At 35.9% G+C, this 6,368-nt stretch overlaps 1 long non-coding RNA gene across 4 annotated transcripts; it reads right to left on the bottom strand.

The window, feature by feature from the left end:
- LOC109839538 lies at positions 2,127–5,894 on the bottom strand. Of its 4 annotated transcripts, XR_002246657.1 has the most exons (4): positions 3,316–5,829; positions 3,082–3,242; positions 2,543–2,555; positions 2,127–2,378 (listed from the first exon to the last, which is right to left on the bottom strand). It is a non-coding gene; the product is annotated as an uncharacterized LOC109839538 (long non-coding RNA). The 4 variants fall into 4 exon arrangements; XR_002246658.1 differs by having other exon boundaries at positions 2,127–3,242; positions 3,316–3,860; positions 5,394–5,894; XR_002246656.1 differs by having other exon boundaries at positions 2,543–3,242; positions 3,316–5,859.

The following is a 6,368-nucleotide window of genomic DNA, read 5'->3' as shown; positions in this document are numbered from 1 at the left end:
CCACTACAAATCTTTTTCCTCTCTACACATGATTAACATGCAAAACATGTACAAAATCAAACATATCTGTAGTATTCTACACAAATCAAACATATCGAAGCCAAAGCCTCCACGGCTGCTTCCTTTTCCTCCGACCCTTTTGCTTCCACCATCCTCACAAGCTTAGGAATTGCGTTTACAATCTCTTTTCTTGACTTTGAATTGAGCTCAGTAATGGCCCTTGCTGCCTCTATACTTGTACATGGGTTTGAACTATCCAATTCTAGAATTACTCTTATCAATAGTTCAGATGATTGAATGATTTCTCAATAACCCAATCGCCGGCTGTGAATTTCGATCACCTTCCATGTAATCCATCATACAATCTAAAACCCCTTCTTTAAAAATAGCAAGTTTGATCGAGTAATCATCATCAATCCCTGCAGCCAAATTACACAAACAACCCATCGAATTCTCTTGAGCAATCACAGTCCCAGACTTCAAACCCCTAATCAACACAGGAACCACATTCTCTTCTAGAAAACTCTGCCTGAGTTCTTGAACTCCGGCGAGATTCCTCAAGTCTCCGGCAGCAACCACGACCGCAGAAGGCGTCCCCGACCTGCAAATTTCGAGGAGAGAAGGGATTCCGCCTCTCGAACTGATAAAGGTCGCATTCTCTTTAACCAAAGTTAGGTCTTTAGGGCAACACAAGCACTCTCCTTGCTGAATCCACTCTCGGACTCCAAAACCCTAGCCAGCTGATTCAAGATCGTCGATGACGAGAGGGAGGCGGTGGCGAGGAGGCAGGTTGAGGAGGAGGAGGAGCAGGCGGATGGTGGTGTCGGATCTGATGGAGGCGACGGCGGTGGTCGGAGCTTGGGGCTGGAGGAGTGAGGGGAGAGAGGAGGGAGTTGAAGGGAGGAAGAGAGAGATCTGTGAGTGAATGGGAGAAGAAGAGAGAAAAATCGGTGAATGGAGGAATCTTGGCCGTAGATGTAAAACGGACGGCCAAGATTAACTCATTAGGAAATATTAGGAAAGTTTTTATTAGGAGAGGATCCGGATCCGTAACTACTAACTAGACTCTCTTCAGATGGGACTGGACAAGCTAGGAATTACTACTAAAATATGGGCTACAACTCTTGATTTCTTGTATTTTTTGGGATGACAAACGTCATCTTTCTCCTATAACGGAGAAAGTATCACATGGATTTCCATCTATAGCAATAAATGTGGATTGAATGTATACTTTTTTCTTGGAAGAGAAAGTATTCCGTAGAAACTGATCATGACATGATATATATATCTAGAGTATATTGGTCTATTGTGGTTGGAGATTCTCTCTAATTATAGATTTCTTTACTATCACCTATTTAATGTTTGAGTTAATAATTAACATTATAGAAATTAAAACATCATTGCCTTGATCTTTGTGCTCAATGTACATGAACGCACAAAATTGTTTGATTAATAAAATTTAAAAATGTGTCACCCTATTAATTAGGAAATGTGCATAATTGCAAGAATAGTGATAAATGTACACAAGAGTTATATTGTTTTTATATTGCTAAACACAAAAAAAGTGCAATCTTTTTTTATAAATTGAAACAGGACGTTATGAGTCGCAATGGACCCCTTTTTTTGTGTCTATTGAGTACAAGAGTAATATAACTCTTATAGTACACTTATCATTTTTCTAATTGCAATATCTGCGTTTGGGAACTAAGATTTGGATTTGGAATGTTGATTTAAAATCAAAGGATTTTAAATCTAGGATTTAAAATCAATGATTTGATAGAATCTTTTGTTTGGGTATCTTTACAAAATGCAAGGATTTGAAATCAAAGATTTAGAATATAGTGTTTGGATACACTTTATTATACATGAACTTGGATTTCAGAATTTGTGTTTTAAGAAAATTTATGTTTTTTCTTAACTCCTCAACCTTTATGCGGACATTAAGGTTTATGTTGAGGTAAAAGTTAGAATAAATTTCACAAAACCCCCTGAGAAGTTTGACAAAATACCTTTAAATTTTCCAGTAACTTATTTATTAATAAATTTTCTACAATGATATCCAATATATGAATCATTATTATCTTCAAATCATCACCATTTAATTTCATAACAAAAGGAAAACAATGTTACCATCAGCTGGATCCCAGAATATCAATTCCAATATATGTATGTCACGGGAAAACAAAAACCACCAATACAAATATGGACCCATATTTAAAAAAAACTCCCTTTTTTTTCAATAATAATAACATGAAACTACTACTCCTCACTGACACCTGAAGAAAAATCTAGATATTACACAATGGCATTGGCTGCACTAGCAATCCTAGGCCACAAATCAGCACACTCCTTTCCAATTGGTCCAGTAATTACAGATCCTGAAGAAGCAGAAAACATAGATTGATATAATATTAAATAAAGAAGCAAAAACAAATTTATGCATTATAGTTTTCACTACAAACAACAATGCATGTACAAAATAGAGTCTGATGCTGAGATAGTTAAAAAAAGGATAATCCATGGGAAAAGGGTGTAGACATACCTTTCATTTCCCCCTTTGGGTTGACAATAACCCCAACATTATGTGCATCACAAGCAAGTAAGTATAAACATGTCAGAACAGACCAAGATATAAATCATAAACAAACCTTATAAGTGACATAGTTCAACACTTAGGAGGAAATAACGCTCAATTAATTATAAAGACAAATGTCCTTAATGCTAATATATTAAACCAACCGCATAGATATCCAATGAAACACAAGAAGTCCAGTAACTCATAAAAGCAAATTTCGATATTACAGCAAAATGAAGCAAACAATGATATAACAACAAAATGAAAGCTGGATGGCTAGATTTTGCTAGTTTAGATGAAAAGGGGAGCTTCTTTATTTGAGTTGAGTCTATCTGTGCACTATAATATTGGAAGTTTAATTAGATTTTTTAAATACTATTCTGCATGAAATGGAAATGAAACAAATCTGATTACAGGATAAATTTGAAAACTCAAAAATGCGCGGTACATAAAATTTTCACATGATAGTATGCTACGGTAACTTTAGATGATGCAGATTTATCTACCTGCAGGGCAAAATCCGACGAGATAATCCTTCCTTCCTCTAGTCAAAGAATTGGTGGAAGCTCAATGCACCTAACAAGGGTTTTACTGTTGAGGAGCTCTGTGAGGTGCCCAAGGAGATGCCAATGATCACTGAGTGAACCACAATGCCTAGTTCCAAAACCTGCACACAGTCCAATTTGGTTCAGAATCAGATGAAAAGGGGGTTATTTTCATAATTAGGACATGCCCACTACCTGTTAGTTAAATGTCATGATTATATTCCACTTTTCTTGGAAAATCCACTCACTGATGACAAAAACCTTGTTGCCAATAACAAATCAAGTTATTTCCGATGGAGCTAGCCATTTTGAGCTATGCCAACAATAAATTTAACAAAAGGTAAAAGTTTTTCAGAATATAAAAAAGGGCCAGGAGTGGGCCAAGACAAACTGCATCAAGGCAGTTAAAAAAAAGGCATTATAGTGTTTAGAAGAACCAAAGTATTGGGGAACGCTACTTGATCAAAAAAATTATCACGTCTATATACCCCAAAGTTTTGATATGAAATATGTACATTAGGGTTTTCTTTGTAACTGATACGATAGTCATTAACGCAAAGCTGTTTATGACAAGTGACAACTATTTCTTGAACAAAACTTAACATAGAAATTATCGAGAAATTTAGTAAATGTGCAAGAGTAATAAGCTCAAACCATGGACGTGCAAATTTAAGTCACAGAAGAACTAGAGCTACGTTCTCTCAACAAGGATCCTTTCTACACCAAGCCTTCAAGATTTGCTAGCATACATATTCACGAACAACATTGAACAACATTGTCAGAAGCATGCAATTTACTTGACCAAAATACAAACAAAGTGATTGTGTTCAAAAAAATATAGCTAATGCTGACTATTGTTTAGACTATCAATGAAGGATTTGTTTGTTATTGAGGCTTTTATTGTGCTAACGTTGACAATAGCCCTGAGTTGATGATGGCTACATTTAACATTGCTCTTACACACATTACAAGTGCTTTCTCAAATTAATGTCGTAGAAAGAAAAACTAAATAGTAAATGCTATACAAGCAATAAATGCAGTTTACTACCTTATGCCTTTTTTTCCTTTTATTGCAAACCCTTAGAAAAATTATTGCTCATGACTGCACTGATATATCATACTCAACAATAAATAAAGTAACTTGTAATAACAAATCATGAAGAATTCTACCAAGCCAAATTGAGTATTATCTAAACATTGTCAGTTTATATACTAACTCATTGTCAGTTTGGAGTAAATGCATACATTTGGGCCACTTTGAGCCCCATATTTAGACTACAAATTAAATTTGTCAATAGAGTGTACATTATCGAGTCACATTTAGTTCAGATACTTGCAAAACTAATTACAAAGCTCTATTGTCAAAATGCACTAGAAAAGATGCATGATACAATATTGCTATCAACATTATTTGGTCATTGAAATGGAGATGTCCAGTCTGATAAAACCTAAAATCTACCTTAAAAACATAGCGGAGTTCAACACTAACAAGTGCTTGAAATGGTCATTGAGGATCCTCTCATGATCATTGTTTTTGCATTAGCTAATAAAACCCATCATTGGACTGCCATATCTCTTCCATCCTTCAATTCTATTTGTAAATATTTCCAATGCCTAATGGCAACAGCGTGCGCCCTCATAAAACTCTGAAAACTGTAAGACCTTAGGATTCCAACTAATTGTTAATTTGGAGTAATGATATCAGACACTATTATTGTAAGAACAATGCCTTCTTCGAGAATGTAGATAACTATAAGGTCTATAACTTTAAACTTGTCTACTATTTGGATGGATGGGTCTTTGTCTTAAGGTGTGTTGGATGCAATATCATTCTTTTAAGGTGGATGCGTATAGAAATCAGACTACTCACTAGAATGATCAAGCCCTCTTGACTATCTCCCTTTTACCTTACAACACATCGACCATGAAGCATCAACGAGACAACGACCAAGTTCAAACATTTTTCTTGAAATTTCTTCTTGCCCACAGTCTTAGAAATGAAAATGCCAGTAAAGGTGCATGATTTAATAGTGATGCTTCTTAAAAATGAAAACTTTGACATAATTCTCCACTAATACAACAAAAAGACTGGTCAAATTTAACAAATCTAACACTGCATAACCCTAACAGCTCAAATTTTAACCAAAAAAGAGGAATTATTCCATATTCAATCCCGGATCTAATGAAACAACTGCTCAATCCAAACAAATTTAAAGCTCGAAATCAAGATCCCAGCATCGGATCAAGCAAATTAGGGTTAAAGCTCAGCGTACCTTGTGATCGGACTACAAAGCGAACGCATCGACGAGGAAGAGGGAGCACACGACGAGGGGGAGAGATCAGATCTAGGGTTTCGATGGAACGAGGAGAGAGGAGAAAGGGGGAGATCTAAACCCTAGATCGGGTTTCGACGAGAGATGGGAAGGGGAGAGAGAGGAGAGATAGAGGTAGAGGTTACCTGTGTTGCGTTGAGATAGAACTTAGAGAGTCGGGATCGAGGGGAATAAGAAATGAGAGAGAGGAGTCGGGATCGGGATTTGGTAAATAACAAGGGCCAGTGTAGGATTTGAAATATCTGTATTTGGGATTTCAATTTCTCCTCTCTTAAATAATTTGATTTGAAATCTTAGCTTAATTGAAACTCCAAACTAGATATTTGGATTTGAAATACCCTGGATTTTAAATCCAGGGTCCAAATCCAAGTTCCCAAACGCAGCCTAAAAGTATATTGATTGTTCTTGCACGTCTCTTGAAGAAGAGAGTTCCCAGTTGGTATTCTCTCATTCTATCATTGTGCTTCTATGTGTGTAACCAACTAGCCATAGGAGGTTACATATCATGAGTACTAGTGGATGAGTTTGCATAGCCTTTTTTTTTAATAATTTATAACCTAGTCTGAAATTGAACTCAAGAGACTGTCAGAGATATATTAAAACTTCCCACTATTTAGATCACCAGCGGTGATTGAGTATGCATAGCTAAATGTAGAAATCAGAACTTTGAAGCAAGACATATAGAAGCAAAGAACCTACTTCTTTGTAAAAGAGTAAGATAATGATGAAGATATTTAATTGAAAGACAACCCGTACAACTTTTTGAGGCCAACTTGGTATAATAAACTAGCGTCAACTAGTTGTTATAAGATCTTGTTGTGTTGTACTATTTGAATTTGGTCTAAACCAACATTAAACTCGTGAATAAAAAGTGTGCCAAAAGTTGGTGTGTTAGAAATAAAGGGAGGCGGCAAA

The sequence above is a fragment of the Asparagus officinalis genome, chromosome 4 (assembly GCF_001876935.1).
Source record: "Asparagus officinalis chromosome 4, Aspof.V1, whole genome shotgun sequence".
Taxonomy (NCBI): Eukaryota; Viridiplantae; Streptophyta; class Magnoliopsida; order Asparagales; family Asparagaceae; genus Asparagus; species Asparagus officinalis.
This window is presented reverse-complemented; position numbering and strand designations above follow the sequence as displayed.